This window comes from Heterocephalus glaber, unplaced genomic scaffold (genome assembly GCF_053883595.1).
Source record: "Heterocephalus glaber isolate CG9 unplaced genomic scaffold, H.glaber_assembly_v1.0 deba00001481, whole genome shotgun sequence".
NCBI classification, from domain to species: Eukaryota; Metazoa; Chordata; class Mammalia; order Rodentia; family Bathyergidae; genus Heterocephalus; species Heterocephalus glaber.
In genome coordinates this window covers 26,852,594-26,868,723 of record NW_028258317.1, presented here as the reverse complement: position 1 = coordinate 26,868,723, position 16,130 = coordinate 26,852,594, and the positions used below count along the sequence as shown (strand labels likewise).

The following is a 16,130-nucleotide window of genomic DNA, read 5'->3' as shown; positions in this document are numbered from 1 at the left end:
AACTTGACATACAGATAAGTGAGCCATATAGGACTCCAAATAGCCTTGATCAAAAAAAATCTACACATAGGCATATAATTGTTAAGATTCCAGAAACCCAACAGAACAAAGTTCAACAAGCAGTTGGAGAAAAGAAACAAATCACATACAAAGAAAAGCCCATCAGAATCACAGCAGACTTCTCAACACAAACCATCAAGCAAGAAGAGCTTGGAGTGACATATTCCAACCCCTGAAAGGAAAGAGCCTCCAACTCAGATGGATGTACCCTGAAAAACTATCTTTCAAAACTGATGGAGAAATAAGATACTTTCATGACAAACAGCACCTTAGAAACTTCGAGAATACCAAACTAGCACTCCAAAGAATTTTAAACAATATCCTAGGAACAGACATTGAGGATCACAACCCCAGGAAGCAAAGCAGAATGAACCCATCTGGCATGACAAGAAATTAAATGTAAAGAGGGAGAACTCAACAAAAAGAAGAAGTCATGGCAATGACAAGTCAATACATTTCAGTTATAACCATCAATGCTAATGGTTTCAATTCATCAATCAAAAGAAATAGACTGGCAGAATGGGTCAAGAAGTAAAATCCAACAACATGCTGCATACAAGAAACACACTTCATTCAAAAGGAAAATCACAGACTGAAAGATAAAGGGTGGAAAACTATACTCCATGTGATGGGAACCCAAAAAAAAGCAGGAGTAGCTATCCTCTTGGCAGATCAAGTAGATTTCAAACCAACACTGATTAAGACAGACAAAGAAGGACACTGCATCCTTGTAAAGGGAAGAATCCAAGAGGAAGAGATGACAATCATAAATATCTATGCAGTAAACACTAGTGCACCCAACTATAAAAACCAAATACTGATGGACATGAAAAGTCATATATGCAGTAATACAACTGTACTGGGGGACTTCAACACCCCACTGTCACAGATAGATAGATCAACTAGACAAAAAATAAATAATGAAATACTAGAACTCAATCGAACTCTTGAACAAATGAACTTAACAGATGTTTACAGAGTCTTCCACCCCACAAAATCAGAATACACATTCTTCTCAGCTGCACTGGGTCATTCTCCAAAATAGACCACATACTCACACATAGAACATGTTTAAGTAAGTGCAAAGGATTTGAAGTTATCCCCTGTATATTATCAGACCATAGTGCGATGAAATTGGAGATCCATAGCAAAAGAAACTCAAAATATTTCATAAGCACATGGAAATTGAACAACACACTTCTGAATAACCAATGAGTCACAGAGGAAATTAAAGAAGAAATCAGACAGTTCCTTCAGTTAAATGACAATGCAGTACAACATATCGGAATCTATGGGACACAATGAAAGCAGTCTTATGAGGGAAATTCATAGCAGTGAATACGCATTTTAGGAAAACAGAAGGAGCCCAATAAAACAACCTGATGTTGAACCTCAAGCTTCTAGATAAAGAAGAACAGGACAACCCCAGAGCTCATACAAGGGAGGAAATTATAAAGATCAGAGGAGAAATCAATGCAATGGAGACTAAGAGAACGATACAAAAGATCAATGAAACCAAGAGTTGGTTCTTCAAAAGAATCAACAAAATTGACAAACCCTTAGCCAACCTTGTCAGAAAAAGGAAAGAAAAGGCCCAAATCCATTCAATCAGGAATGAAAAGGGTGAAATTACAACAGACCCAGCAGAAATCCAGAGGATCATCAAAACCTACTTCCAGAACCTATACACCAATAAGATGGACAACACAGAAGAAATGGACAGATTCAGAGATACATATGAATTACCAAAGTTGAACAAAGAAGACCTAAAAATTCTGAACAGCCCAATATCAAAAAATGAAATTGAAAATGTAATTAAAAACTTATCAACTAAGAAAAGCCCAGGCCCTGATGGCTTCACTGCTGAATTCTACAAGACATTTAGAGAGGAACTGCTGCCACTACTGTTTAAATTCTTCAATGAAATTTAAAGGGAAGCAATACTCCCACATTCATTCCTGGAAGCAAGCATCACCTTGATCCCCAAAGCAGAGAAAGACCCAACCGAAAAGGAGAACTATAGGCCAATTTCACTAATGAACATAGATGCAAAAATCCTTAAGGTGATAATGGCAAACAATGCAGAAGATCATCAAGAAGATCATACACCCTGATCAAGTGGGATTCTTCTCAGGGATGCAGGGATGGTTCAATATATGCAAATCAATCAATGTAATACACTATATCAATAGAGCCAAGGACAAAAACCATATGATTATCTCCATAGGTGCAGAAAAAGCATTTGACAAAATCCAACATGCATTTATGATAAAATCCCTACAAAAAATTGGAATGGATAGTCTCTACCTCAAACTGATAGAAGCCATCTAGGAAAAACCAACAGCCAATATCATACTAAATGGTCAAAAACTGAAATCCTTCACACTCAAATCAGGAACAAGACAAGGATATCCACTATCACCACTCTTGTTCAATACAGTTCTGGGAACATTAGCTATGGCAATTAGACAAGAGAAAGAAATCAAAGGAATAAAGATAGGAAATGAAGAAGTCAAATTGTCATTATTTGCAGATGACATGATATTCTATCTAGAAGACCCCAAGAACTCCACCAAAAGTCTTCTAGACTTAATAACCAAATTCAGTCAAGCAGCTGGTTACAAGGTCAACACACAAAAATCAATAGCTTTCCTCTACACGAATGACAGACTCAGTGAGAGAGAAATAGGGCAAATAATTCCTTTCACAATAGCATCCAAAAAACTGAAATACCTAGGAATCATCCTAATGAAAGAAATCAAAGACCTCTTCTCTGGAAACTATGGCACTCTGAAAAGAGAGATTGAAGATTATATCACAAAATGGACAGACATCCCCTGCTCCTGGGTAGGAAGGATTAATATAGTGAACATGGCCATACTTCCAAAACTGCTATATACATTTAATGAAATTCCAATTGAGATTCCAGCAGCATACTTCATGGACCTTGAGTAAACAATCCAAAAATTCATTTGGAACGAGAAGAGACCCAGAATAGCAAAAGCAATTCTAGGTAACAGAGACATGGCAGGGGGTATCACAATCCCCAACCTGCAACTCTACTACAAAGCTACTGTGATAAAAACAGCATGGTACTGGCAAAGAAACAGACCTGAGGACCAGTGGAACAGATTAGAAGATGCAGAAACAACACCAGACACACTCAACCATCTCATCTTCAATAAAGGAGCCAAACATCCTCACTGGAGGAAAGATAGCATCTTTAATAAATGTTGCTGGAAAAATTGGGCTTCAACTTGCCAAAGATTAAAACTAGACCTATATCTCTTGCCATGCACTAAACTAAAATCAAAATGGATTAAAGATCTAAATATTAAAATAGAAACTCTGAACCAGTTGGAACAGAGGTTTGGTAGAACCATTGAAGACATCAGTGTAGGAAAAGATTTTATGGACAAAACCTTAGCTGCCCATGAACTAGCACAAACAATCAACAAGTGGGATCTCTTCTTATTAAAAGGCTTCTGCACAGCAAGAGAAACCACCAGCAGTGTGAAGAGACAACCCACAATGTGGGAAAAAATCTTCACCTGCTCTTCCTCAGACAAACGTCTACTATCTCGAATCTATAAAGAACTTAAAAACATCAGACTTCCCAAATTTAAAGACCCAATCCAAAAATGGGCATCTGAATGAACAGACATTTCTCAGACAAAGAAGTAGAAATAGCAAATAAATACATGAAAAAATGTTCAACATCACTGATCATTCGAGAGATGCAAATGAAAATAATGCTGAGATTCCACCTCACCCCAGAAAAAATGGCTGCTATCATGAAATCAACCAATAACAAATGGTGGTGGGGCTGTGGGGAAAGAGGAACCCTGCTCCACTGCTGGTGGGAGTGTAGAGTGGTCCAACCACTGTGGAAATCAGTATGGATATACCTCAAAGAGCTAGGACTGGAAGTCCCATTTGATCTCACTATTCCACTGCTGGGGATCTTCCCCAAAGAATTAAAAGAATCATACCACAGTGATATATGTGCGCCCATGTTCATAGCAGCACAGTTTGTGATAACTAAAACTTGGAAACAGGCCCAATGCCCATCAACTGGAGACTGGATAAAGAAAATGTGGTTTTTTAATAAAATGGAGTACTACTCAGCCATAAAAATGATAAATTAGAGCCATTTATAGCTAAGTGGATGCACATTGCGGTGATACTCTTAAGTGAAATAAATAGGACACACATGTATAAATACCGAATAGTTTCTCTGGTGTGAGAAACTGAAAGTGTAAATAAGGACTCAATGTATAATAGGTAATGTGAAATAGGAAAAAAAAAGGGGCAAAGGGGAAGGAAGTGGGAGGGCTAGGGGAAAGGGTAGAAGGAATGGGATTAATATGAGAAAATGGAAAAATAGGAACAAAATCTTTGTAAATAGGGAGGACTGGAGGGGTTGAAGGGAGGGTTGGGCAAGGGTGAAAAATAAGAACCAAGAGAGATTATGTAAAGTTGCAAATTTCCAATGATGATTGTCATTATATTGTATAACTAAAATGTAGCAATGATTAGAATGAATAATCGATAATGTAAAATAGGAAGAAAAGGTCCAAAGGGGTAGGGGTAGTGGGAGGCACAGGGGAAAGGAAAGACGGGAAAGGAAAAATGCTGAGAAATAGAAAAAATGGAAATAAAGTCTTTGTAAATAGGGAAGGGTGGAGGGGATGAAGGGAGGGTTAGGAATGGGGAAAAAATAAGAACCATGATGCATTATGTAAAGGTACAGTTCCCAATGAGAAATGTAATTGTGTTGTATACCTACAATGTACCAATAAAAGAATTTAATAAACTGCCCAAAAAAAATGTTCAACATCACTGGTTGATGAAAACAGCTCTGAGATTCCAGCTCACCCCAGAAAGAATGACTATTATGAAGAATCCATCCAATAACAAACGCTAGCGGGAGTGTGGGGTGAAAGGAACCCTTCTCCATTGTTGGTGGGAGTGCAGGCTGGTGTAACCACTGTGGAAATCAGCATGGAGATACCTCAAAGAACTAGGCTTAGAGGTCCCACTCGACCCAACTCTCCCCCTGCTGCGTATATTCCCAAAAGAATTAAAAGAATCATACCACAGCAATATATGTGCATCCATGTTTATAGCGGCACAGTTTGTAATAGCTAAAGCTTGGAAACAGCCCAAGTGCGCATCAACTGTAGAATAGATAAAGAAGATGTGTTTTTTTAATAAAATGGAGTACAACTCAGCCATAAAGAATGAGAAACTAAATACATTTATAGCTAAATGGATGCATATTGAGATCATCCTCTTAAGTGAAATAAATAGGACACACGTGTAAATATCGAATAGTTTCTCTAGTGTGAGAAACTAAAAGCGTACGTAAGGATTAAAATGAATAATTGATAATTTGAAATAGGAAGAGAAGACTCAAAAGGGTAGGGGTGGCAGGAGGGGAAGGGGAGAGATTACAGTTACAGGCTGGAATCTGGAAAGAATCCATATGTCGATTGTGTTTAAAACTACAGGAAGAGATGTAGATAGAGACTAGGCCTGAGCTCATCCATGGGTTGGGAAGGAAGAGTCACTGAGATCAAAGGAGTGAAGGGTATGTTTCCAGAAGAAGTACATATGACTATGTGCAGTACACAGTACTCAATAGTGTGATAAATAACTGTTACTTTCAGGTACTTATCATAACATGCTGTGCTTTTCATCCTTTAAAGCATAATCCACTTATATAAAAGAGTTTACTGTAAAACAGTGTGCTGCTATGCCAGTGGTAGCCTCATGTATCTTGTGTTTATCTGGGTATTTGGATAATATCAAGGGCCCATCACAGATGATTGATGTACACCTTTTCAGTTTGCACTTAGAAGTTGGCACCTCTGTATGGTACTTTGTGATACACATGGATGAAATTGTCTAATAACATATTTCTCAGATTATATTTCCATCCCGTGTCATATGACTGTATTGAAATTTAAATTTAAAAAAATTGGCCTATGTGGAGTCTACTAGCTAATTAGAATTTTTTTCCAGACCACTATTAGTTCAATATTAGTTTTGAAAAATCTTTCTATAACAAATCACATCCTCTGATGTCTTGTTAATAGTTGAGATTTTTTTTAATTATATGGAAAAATGTTTAAGTACTTTTCAGTTTTGCTTTGGTTGAGTTCTATTATATTTGAATATTATTATTGTTTTTTCCCCCTTGCATTGTTTCTCTTTGAATAATTTTAATTTTTGTATATGTGTGTTTTTGATAATAAAATTATACATTTAAGATAAAGAAAAATTTTAAAGAAGAAAATATTGTTGTGGATAAATAGTGTGGACTGATTTAAGACATTGACTTTACATGCTATTGGTTTACATGCTATTGTGCTTGATGTAGACTGCTAGAAGATGCTCAAGGGAGATTGAAACTTCCAGGTCAAAGTTTTCCATTACAAATCTATGTTATCTAAATTAAGGAGAGAAAACTGTTCAAAGAACAATGTGACTACTTTATTTCAGTATTTGAAAGCATTAATCCCTCTAAAAAAGGAGAAGAGGACACAAACAAATGTTTCCATTTAATACTAGGTTTTTTGTTTTTTGGCTTCTAAACACAAACAAAATGCTAAACAGTTTCTTGGAAAATACTATTAGGAGAAACCTCTGTAGCCTTAAAAATTGTAAAGGAAACTTCTTTAAAAAAAGATGGAGAAATTCATAGATGTCATTAGTTGTTTCATATTTGAATCAGCAATGATTGGTGTTTCTTGACATAAAATATTGAAATCAACATGTATGCATTTGATTTGAGGTCACAGGTAATGATAATATGTAATAATATCTTCAAGTAAATAAATGTCAAGAAATTTTTATTTTCACCTGGAAAAGGTCAGTCTTGATCTTATCTTAAAAATTTGAAATGTATTCAATGAAGTAGTTAGAACAAAGGTTAGGAAATTTTGATCTTTCTATAAATGTGACTTTAAAAAATAAATACATTAATATAGAGATTAAGTTTGTATATTGGTTATTAAATAAAAACTATAAATCAAAGAAAAATATTTGAGCAAGAAGAAAAATCATCCAAAATGTAAGAAAAATGTGAAATTTTATTTATTACAGTAAATAACAGATAACCATAATATTAAAAAGTTTTATATCATCGTTTCTTGTCTTGAGTATTCTTTGTCTAGTTCTCCTCAAACACTGAGTAATAGGACTGTGTGAATAAGTAAGATACAACGTTTCCATGAAGTTTCAGTCTGCTATAGATTCATTGTTCATAATATATAGTACAGAATCTAGAAAGAGAAGAAAATGGCAGAGCAGTGATCAGCAGTAAATTCTAGCCTCTCCTAGGCCTGGAAACCAGACACCTAGAAAATAACAACCAAAAAAAAAAAAAAAAAAAAATAGAACAGAAGGAATCAGGAAGGAATTGACAGCAAAATTAAAAGGTAAAAAGAAGTTAGAGAAATGGACCACAATGCAAGAGAGAGAGAAAAAAGCGAATGATGCTGGAAGCTTATCCTGGGTCCCACAAAGAGGATCCTATTACAGCAGAACTAGAGTGAAAACCCAGGGACAGCAGACTTAGGGAGAAATGGCAGACTGGGCTAGTGTTGCAGGCAAAGGAACAACCCATGGCTATTGTGAACTGCAAAAGCAGTGCAGAACTGTGCTTGAGGTTACTCCTTCCTCATGGTGGGAAACAGCTGGAGAGGGAATCCAGTGTGGTGCCTGCCGTATTTCTGGAGAGTGCTTAATCAGGTATAATTTCAGGAAGTGGTCGATTATTTAAGTTGGGGGCTCAGAAGAACTAAAAAGGAACTTTGCTTCTGGGTTCCCAGGGTAATCCTCCCACAGTTACTGGGTGAGAGACATCCATAGGAGACAGTTGAGGATAGGGAACCCCTGGGAAATTTAAGCTCAGGTCCAGAAGGCCTTGACTTTCAGGATGAGAAGCCAAGACAGACTTACTTTGCATTTAGAAATGGATGGGAATGAAAGTGCTGGCATATAGTATTTGAACCCTTCCCTTGACACCTGCTTCCAACACTGAACAGAGGTCTGGTTGCTTTCCTCATCTAGCACTTAAGCAAGATCACACTTGACCTGCTATGGTTGCCAGAGCGTGTGGTAAAAAGAGGGGCCTCTGGAAAAGGAGGTACCTTACAAACCTACATGCTATAAAGATAGGCAAAGAAACTTTAATTACCTGGATTCCAAAACTCCAAATCCTGGTGGCGGGGGGGGCAGGAATTCATTCAAAAATACAGAAAAAATTTTGAACACATTTTCTTTTTCTTTTTTTTCCCCTCCTTTTTCTTTAATGGTTTGTTGGGGTGTGAGAAGATTTTCTTTCTCCCTTTTCTCCCTTCTTCAATTTTTTAAAATCTTTTCCTGTTTTTTTTTTCTGTTTTTACACTTAATGTATTTATATATATATATATGCATATCTCCAATGATGAATGTCATTATATTGTAAACCTAAAATGTACTAATAAAAGGATATACAAAAATATATATATCTTTTATCTTCTTTTTCTTGTGTCTTTATATAATTCTATAAATATCTTTCTACTTCAATCCTCAGTCTCACTCTCTTTTCATTCTCATCTCTCATTGTCTAATTTTTCAAATTTTTCTTCTTTCATTCTCCCAGCCCCAACACCCTAGATCTTTACTAGTATAAACATTAAGCATTATTACTTTTTAGATAATTGGCTAACTATATGTTAATATTGTTGAAGAATTTTCTAGTTTTGGTGGAGATATAGTTGTTACATTTAGTAAATAGTTACTGTATATTAGTATTTGGTTTGTCTTAGTATCTATACTATAATTATTTATCTTTATAATATGTCAATATCAAGGTTGTCTTGGATGACATTATTATTGTAAATTACTTCCTATTGCCAGGGTCACAAAACTGTTATTGTTAATAGGTTTTTAATATATGCCAATATCCAGATTACATTGATATCATTAATGATACTGCAATGCATTCCTGGAAAACTGGGTACTGGGCTAATCACACTGCATTCTGTCCTCCCAAATTAACAGAAGTGGTCAGATCTTGGAGCAAAAGACTATAATTAGCCATGCTCACACTACATCACTGAAAGGCAGACCATAACTAAAGAGATCTCTATACTATCAAAAAAAGCCTTTTTATTATAAGCACCTCACCAGAAAACAAAACCAACCAAAAAACAAAAAAACACTAGAAACATAAGAAGAGAAGGCAACAAAGTGTCTCCCAAAATTCCCAACTCCCTCAAAATGATACAGGAGATACAGAGGGCATAGCTGAATTATTCAATAGGATAATAGAGATTAAAAATAGATCAATATGGTGCCCAACTGGCTCACAGAAGATATAATTAAATGGATAATGAATGTAATAAACAAAATGATCAGGGATCTTACAGAAGACACTAATAGTGAGTTGAACTAAATAAAATGATACAAAACATGAATTACCAGTTTAGCACAGAATTAGAGTGCATGAAATGGTTCTAAACATAAGCACTAGAGGTTAAAAATTATACTGAAAGTATGGGCAGCAGAAGAGACAAATGTGTGGACAAAGTGTCAGAATTAACTGATATACCTTCAAAACAAGAGAACGTGAAAATGGATCCAAATTGCTAAATGATACAAAGACTAATCTAAGGTTAATTGAAGTAAGTAAAAAACCAAAAAAGAGCACAAATGGCATAAAAACCACTTTAAAGAAAAGAGTAGCAAAAAGAAAAAAAAACTTTCCAAATATAGGGAAATAATTAAACAGATAAGTGAGGCATATAAAACCTCAGATATCTATGAAGCAAAGAGAGGCTCTTCATGACATCACAGTCCAAATGCCAGGCTAACTCAAGGACAGAATCTTAAAAGTTATTATAGAAAAACAACAAATCACTTATTTATAAAGGTAAACCCATCAAATTATAGCTGACTTCTTAACAAAAACCTTAAAAGCCAAGACAACTTGAAGTGAAGTGTTTCAAGCCCTGAAAGAAAACAACTTTTAACCTTATTTATCCAGCAAAGCTCTTTCAAAATAGATGGAGAAATAAGGTATTTCCTTAACAAAGAGCACCTCAAGAAATTCATGACCTCCAATCCAGAACTCCAAAAAATTCTCAGTGATATACCAGAAAAAGACAAAGAAGCCAAGAGCATCAAAAAGTCTGAATGAATACACCAAGCAGAATGAACAGTTACACAGAAGGGGAAAATAAAGGAAAATAATTCAATGGCAGGAATAAGTAAATACCTTTCATCAGTAACTTTCAGTGTTAGTGGTCTCTGTTCCTCAGTCAAAATACACAGATTGGCAGAATGGATCAAGAAATAAGACCCCCAAATATGCTATATATATTAAACACACTGAAGTAAAAAAGAATTTTACAGATTAAAAATCAAAAGATGAAAAACAATATTTTGTCCAATGGGAACCCATAAAAAAACTAGGAGTAGCTATCTTAATTTCAGACAAAGTGTACTTCAAGCTAAAACTTATCAGAAGAGGCAAAGATTATCACCATATACTGGTTAAGGGAAAAATTCATCAGGAAGAGATAATAATTATAAATATATATGCAGCAAACACTGGTATGCACAACTTCATAAAACACTATTGGACTAAAAATATCATATAAACACCAACATAATTATAATTGGGAAACTCAGTACCATGCTGTCACAAACAACGAGACAAACTAGATAGAACCAGATGACTAGACAGAACAACTGGAAAAAAAAAATCAATAAAGAAATATCAGAGTTGAAGTAAACCTTCAAACAAATGGACATAATAGGTATCTAGTATTCCACCCAACAACAACAGAATGTACATTCGTCTCAGCAGCATACAGTACTTCTTCAAAATAGACAATGCACTTGCCCATAATGTATACTTAAGTAAATGCAAAAAAGGAAAAATTATCCATTGCGTATTAGTAGACCATAGTGCTGTAAAACTAGAAGTCAATGGAAAAAAGCCCCACAAAATTATGGAAATTAAACAATGCTCCTTGAATAATCAATAGGTCACAAATGAAATCAACAGAAAAAATTTAGATAGACCCTAGAATCAAATGACAATGCCATTTTAACATAAGGGGCACAGTGAAAAAAATTCTAAGAGGGAAGTTTGTAACTGTGAAGGCTCACATTAGAAGAACAGAGAAAGTTCAAATAAATAAACTAATGATGCACCTCAAGGTCCTAGAAAAACAAGAATAATCCAAATCTAAAAGGTAGTATGAAGAGAGAAATTATAAAGATGAAAGCAAAAATTAATGAAATTGAAAATAAAATATCAATACAAAGAATCAATGCATTGAAGAGTTGATTCTTTGAAAGAATAAAGAAAATAGACAAACACTAGCTAATCATACACACATACACACACACAACTGCAATTAGAAATGAGAAAGGAAAAATCATAACAGACACAGCTGAAATGCAGATGATTATTGGTAACTACAGTACTTTGAGAATGTACTCTAATAAATTAAATAATTCACAAAGAAATGCATAGCTTTGAATTGTCAAAAGTGAACCAAGAAGATATAAAAAAACTGACCAAACTAATAACAAGCAATGAAATTGAAGAAGTAATTTTTCAAAAGCTACCAAATAAGAAAATTCCAAGATCAGATGATTTCACTGCTGAGTTCTACAAGAACTTTAGAGAAGCTCTAACACCAATATTCCTCAAACTCTTTAATGAAATTGAAAGGGAAGAAATGATTCCAAGATCATTTTTGGAAGGTAACATTACTCTGACTTCAAAACCAGAAAAGAACCCAACCAAAACAAAAAAGTAAATTAAAAGACAATCTCTTTCATAAACTTAGACACAAAAATCTTCAAAAAGATCCTGGCAAATAGAATGCAACAAATCCTCAAAAAGATCATATATCATGACCAAGTTTATCCCAGGGATGCAGGGATGGTTCAACATGTACCAATCAATAAATGTAGTATATTACATAAACAAAAGCTAGGACAAAAATCACACCATAATCTCAATTGACACATAAAAAGCCTTTGACAAACTCCAATATCTATTCATGATAAAAATCCTGAAGAACATAGGGATGGAAGGACTTTATCCCAATCTGATAAAGGCCATTTATGACAAACCAATGGTCAACATGGTATTAAATGAGTAGGAGATGAAAGCTTTCCCTCTAAAATCAAGAACAAGACATGGTTGTCTCCCACCACCATTCCTATTCAACATAGTTCTTGAAACATTAGCCATAGTAATCAGGCAAGAGAAAGAAATAAAAAGGATATATATATATATATATATATATATATATATATATATATATTATATATATTTGAAAGAAGCAAAATTATCATTATTTGCAGATGATAGAGCCAAAAATTTTGGCTAAAAGACTCCTAGAATTTAAAATTAAATTCAATATTGAGGCAGGGTACAAAGTCATTGCATGAAAATCAACACTATTCCTCTATGCCAATAAGCTCATTGAGAGAAAAAAATATGAAAACAATACCATTCAGAATAACATCAAGAAAAATCAAATACCTACGAATTAACCTAGCCAAGAGAGTGAAAGACTTGCGCAAGGAAAAATACAGTACACTGAAAAAGGAGATTGAAGAGGATACCAGAAAATGGAGAGAAATCCCTTGTTCCTAGATAGGCAGATTGAATACAGTCAAAATGACCATACTTCCAAAACTCATACACAGATTAAATGCAATCCCAATCAAAATTCCAGCACCATTTCTCACAGAACTAGAGAAAACTATTGTAAAATTAATATGAAACCAGACGAGACCAAGAATAGCTAAAGTAATTCTAGACAACAAGAGCAAGACAGAAGCATCAACATAAGGCTATGGTGATAAAAACAGCATGATATTTACAAAAATCAGACATGTGAATTGATAATGGCACAGATAAAAGGGTGCAGAAACAACACCAGGCTCATTCAACCTCCTGATCTTTCACAAAGAGGCCAAAACCTTACCTAGGAGGGAGGATGGCTTCTTTAATAAATGATGCTGGAAAACTGGCTATCCTCATGCCAAAGACTAAATCTAAACCTGCATCTCTCTCCACATACTAAACTAAAATCATAATGGATCAAAGATCTAAATGTTATAACCCAAACATTTTATCTATTAGAAGATAAAATAGGTAAAATTTGTGAAGACATAAGTACGTGCAAGTATTTTCTGAACAAAACTCCAAAAACATTACACAAGAAATAAACCATAAATCAACAAACGGGATCTTACCAAATTATGAATCACCTGCAAAGCAAAGGAAACAACCAAAAGAGTAAAAAGACAACCTACAGAATGAAAAAAAAAAACATTTGGATAGGGGACTAATATCAAGAATATATAAAGAACTCAAATCATCCCCCTAAATAAAATACCCATGAGAAAAATGGCAACTATAATGAACAGTCACTTCTCAGAAGAAGAAATGTAATGGCCAATAGATATATGAAAAAAATGTCAACATTTCTGGCCACTGAAAATATACAAATTAAAGCAGCACTGAAATTTCACCTTACTCTAGAAAGAATGGCTATCATCATGAAATCAAATAATAATAAGCCTGAGAGGAAGGGAACACTTTTACATTGTTGGTCAGAATGTAAACTAGTACAAATATTATGGAAATTGGTATGGAGGTTCCTCAAAAAACTAAAACTAAAAATTCCATTCTACCCAGCTATACCCCATTCAAGGTATCTTCTTGAGAGAATTAAAGAGATCATATTATATTGGTACATGCATAGCCATGTTTGTAGCAGCAGAATTCACAATAGCTAAATCTTAGAAGTGGCTATTTATGCATCAAAAGATAAGTGGATTAAAAAATTGTGGTATTTGTATACAATGGAGCCTTACTCTGCCATAAAGAAAGATAAACTGGAGTCATTTGGAGGGAAATGGATGCACTTTGAAACCATAACATTAAATGAAGTAAATCACATGCAAAAGCCAAAGTATTACATGGCTTCTGTTATATGAAAAACTCAAATTATAAAAAAACAAAATAAAAGTAAAAGATAGGTAATAGAAAATAGGCTCATAGATATTTTGCAAATCAGAAGGGGGCCAATAGATGGAGAGAGGGGGAGAAAGGTGAAAAAAGGGGACAAAAAAGAACTAAAATGTGTCATGTACATCGGCAAGGAAAGGGGATGGACAATAATGAAGATGTGTTATGTATGTGTCACAGTTCCCCATGAGGAATGTGTTCATTATGTGCTATAAATGTATGCTAATAAAAAATTAAAATTAAAAAATACTGTGAATATTAGCAGTTACCTGGAGAGCCAATCCGTATATAGACTGTGATGACCATTAGTCTAAGAAATATTTGGAAATATTAGTGTATAAGTTGTCTTTTCTTATCATTCACATATTTGAAACATTGAAGTGTTTTATTTGTACTGCAGCCTCTTAACTGGGAATTCACCATTATCCACATCCATAGTGACTTTTGGCTGAGGCCTATGATTTTCCTAGTTAGTTTCTTGCACTAGATTTCCAATTACCAAAGTCACTAGTGATGTCCAGGCACTCCATGAATCATTTTCTTCCTGTTAAGAATCTTATCATTCCTTGATAATTTATATATTGTTTATAAAACAAATCTGTAACAAGCAAACAAGTTCTGAGTTATGGAATATCTTTAAGCATCTCAATTAATGTCAATGCATTAATATTATGATTAACAACTGTATTTATTCTACCTCACCAACCCCCTCTGTTTCTGACTCTGTCTGTTATTGATTGTACAACAACCATTCTGAGGTCACTGCAGCCATTCTTTTTGATTAAATAGGACACTAAGACACAGAGTGTTCAGTGATGTCCTCAAAGGTGTCATGGCAGGGTTGGAATTCAAATCTAAGCAAGCTGAGTTCTGAGTCTAAGCTCTTGACCACTGCATTTAATTTGCTTTTAAATGATGCTTTCAGTACGGTTACCAACCAAGTAATTCAGGCAATATGGTACTGTAGTCTAAATCTAGATCTCTATAAAACATTTGATAAGAGAAGTCAGGAGATGGAGAAGTATGTATTTAATACTCATTTAATCAGGTAGTCATTTCTCATTTCAGGATTAAAGGATCCATGCTAACCTAGAGGGAAATGCACAGTAAGGACATGAGGCTACTCTCAATATTCTTAAGTTAAGCATATTTATTAATGACTTATATTTGCAAATGTGAACCACAATCATCAGATTACAGGTAAGACAAAACTGGTAGGAGACAGGAAGGGCTTTGACGGCCTGAACCAAAAGTATATTCATAGAGTTCTGGAAAGTGCATTCCAATAGTCAATTTCAAAAGATAACCTTGAAAAAACAAAGCAAAGAAACCAGAACTCCAAATTTTCCTTTGATTCCCCACCTCATAGGTATGAAAAAGCAGCAGCATCTGAGAATGAATGCTTTAGTTACCTTACTTCAGCAATCAGTTCTGTGGGAATCTTGTCTGCCATGGCCACCACAAAAAACAATCCTAGCACAAGTGGGAGAAAGAAACTAGGATAGTATCTCTAACGAAGGATGACTTCACTCTATTCTGTCTTTGTTGAAGCATATTTTTAATGCTAACCCCTAATTGCACTTGAACAAGAATGTAAACACCATTGTTGGGAGAAAGCATTTTGGTGAATAAAGATGTACGATTTGAGAACAATGGAACAAAGTATAAATGATTAGCTTAGAAAGGAAATATAAGTGTGTTTGAACTTAAGTGTTTAAAAGACTTTGTTGAAAAGGATAGTTATTCAGTTCTTCCAAGCAGAAAAGTAGGGGAAAGGATGAAAACCACAGGAAGACAAATTTTAATTAGCAAAAAACATTGTTTTTAACTATCCAGATCAGCCATCTCAGAAAGCAGTGAGTTATCAAGAACACAATCCACAGCAATCTTGCCATACAGTTGCAGAGAGAATTTAAGGATGAACTTGGGTGACAGAATATCTGTTAATGAAGGTTCATTCAGAACAACAAAAACTAAGGCTTTTGTCCCTTGCCACCAGTTTGTTTGTCTG

General features: G+C 34.7%; 1 protein-coding gene across 4 annotated transcripts in view; it reads right to left on the bottom strand.

Annotated features, from left to right (window-relative positions):
• The window catches only part of Tusc1 (tumor suppressor candidate 1), a 289,528-nt gene that overhangs the window by 100,198 nt on the left and 173,200 nt on the right, over positions 1 to 16,130 (bottom strand). The window lies entirely within an intron of this gene.